The sequence below is a fragment of the Buceros rhinoceros genome, unplaced genomic scaffold (genome assembly GCF_000710305.1).
Source record: "Buceros rhinoceros silvestris isolate BGI_N320 unplaced genomic scaffold, ASM71030v1 scaffold12086, whole genome shotgun sequence".
NCBI lineage: Eukaryota > Metazoa > Chordata > Aves > Bucerotiformes > Bucerotidae > Buceros > Buceros rhinoceros.
In genome coordinates this window covers 2,166-4,628 of record NW_010416975.1, presented here as the reverse complement: position 1 = coordinate 4,628, position 2,463 = coordinate 2,166, and positions in this window count along the sequence as shown.

Genomic DNA, 2,463 nt, shown 5'->3' with positions numbered 1-2,463 from the left:
GAGGGTGTTCAGGCACCAGTTAACAGCCCTGCCGCGAGATCATCGTAGATAAGCTGAACCTGGTGAACAAGCTGCGTACCTTGCACAGAATGTGAAGCAGACACTACTGTTACAGCCCTGCAGCTCGGGGCGCCGCCTTCCTCGGGCTGACTGGAGTAGCCTGCGATAGTCCTACCGCAGCTCCGGGGAGAGACAGCTTCTCCTTAGTCCTTTTTTTAATTCTTTTAGTCTTGGTCGTCTCGTAAATGTAAGGGAAGGTTAAACAAGAACAGTCAACCTGCTTTTCCTTTGCTTCGTGGAGTAAAATCTGTTACAGGCAGAACACTGGGAGTTCCTCCATCGGTCTTAAGTTATTTGCCTTATTCTCAGCTCGTTTAGTTCTCTTACTGAGTGCGTCTTGTTCCTGGCGTCTGCTCTTTGGGCACATCAGGTTCTGCCACCCTCCAGAGCTGCCCCGTTCCTCCCGAGGTGACTCCAGGCTGAGCACCCTCCCACATCCAGCTGGAAGAGGTGTCTCCGCAGTCAGGCACAAAACCGCTGCCTGGGTGTCACTGTCCCTGCCCCGAGGACAGGCCAGGCAGAGCACAGCATCCTCCCCCTGCTCTGTGTCATGGTGGAGTCCGCAGGCTCGGCCTGGCAGCGGGTCAGCTGGTGACTCGGCATCGAGAAGAAGAAACTGGAAGCCTGGGCTGCGCTTTGTTTGGGGTTGTTATCCCACAGCATAAGCACTGCTCTGAGCATGGGTTGGGTGACCTCTGCTCTAAGCCGTCACGTTGGCATCGAGGGCAACCCTATCACTTCCTAAACGCTGTGACCTGCTCTGGCTGCTACAGGGGGGTTTTGGGGACGTGTTTGTCCAGAAGAGAATGACATAAACACCACCAGGAAAATTCCAGACTTCTCAAGTGGCTTCTCAGGAGACTCGTGGAGCTGCTGACTGGCAAACATCCGCACTTCTGATCCGCGCTGATCGTGTGCGTGAGTGACCACCGCCATCCGCCTCCGTGTCTGCAGAGTGACCTTCGGGAGTACTCTCCACCCCCCAGGAACAGGCACATGGCGGCAGGGCTGGCGTTGGTCCAGCCGGCGGTTCGGCTCTGCTGAAGAGCTCAACAAACAAAGCAGTTTGTGGGCCAGGGGCTGCCCTGGTCACTCAGCAGACACAGAGGAGGATGAGGGGTAGAGTCAGGGAAACTTCTCAAGTACATACAGCACGCGGTGGGTCGTCACTCTTGGGTGATGGTGTGAGGCAGTGGGAGCGCAGGGCTGTGGAGCGGGAGGCTGACTAGTTTGTAAGGGGCAGTGCTGCGCCAGCAGGTATTTATTTCCATGCCTTCCCACTCGGAGGTGCCCTAGTTCCAGCTTCAGGCCAGTCTCGCCACCTGTGAGCTCATCTTTGGTAGCTCGGACTGGTGTGTCGTGCTCGTGCAGTCGCAGCTGAGCGAGGCTCAGGTCCGTGTCCCTCCATTCCATTTGTGCTGGGGAAGACCAGGGTCCCCTGCTCCGATCTTCCAGGCAGTGCAACCTCCTGGGTCTGCCTCACGGTCCGGGTGGTGGCAGGCACAGTGGGGGGTCTGTCACTGCACCTCCCTCCGCCTCCCCTTCCCGCCAAAGACTCACTCATGAAGATCTGAAACAACTGGTGAAGAACACCGAGCATTGCAGGTGTTCCGCTGTGCGTGACCGTGGTGACGATTTGCAGCGCTGACCCAGTCCATAAGGCACCGACTCGTGTCTCGACACCCACCCAACAGCCACTGTCAGTCTGGAGAACGGAGCCGTGTAATAAAGCGACGTTTGCTGCTGTGCTCTTTGGTATAACCTGTGCCTGCTCCTGCTTCCTCTCGCAGGCGGGTCTGGGGGGCTGAGGGGGCTTGCTCTGAGCCCACAGAAGGGCTGACCAACGGGTGCTGGGCCGTGAGGTGACCAGCTGCCCCAGATCTTCAGAGAAACGGGCGATACGAGCCCTTGGCGAGCTGCCGTGATTCGGGAACGCTTCTTGCAGCACATTTACGAGGGGGGGTCTTTCCACTGCGAAGTGGGTGCGGGCTCTGCCCAGCACGGTGGGTGACCCCATAGTCTCAGCGCTTCCCTTGGGCTGGTGTCCACGGTTGTGGGTGTGCTCTGGTCACTGCAGTGTCCCCTGGTTTCAGGAAGCCTTTTGTGATCACCTCAGAGAGGCTGTGGAAAGCAGCCTCACGTGGAGCAGGTCAGGAGGGCTGAGGAGCTTGGGACGGCGTAAAACGAGCCCACCGCTGTGGAGGTGAGACCCCCGCTGATTATGTCAGAAACCTGGGGTGAGTCTTCCTCGTGCACGTGCGCCCTGGTCCGCAAAGCAGGACCGGCCAGAGGTGAGTCGGTGGCTTTAAAAAGGACTGACGCGGTGGGTGGTGGGAGCTGCTGCTGCTGCCGCCAGTGCTTTCCCTTGCGGTGGTCTCTCTCCGGGGCAAACCGGGGGGGGGC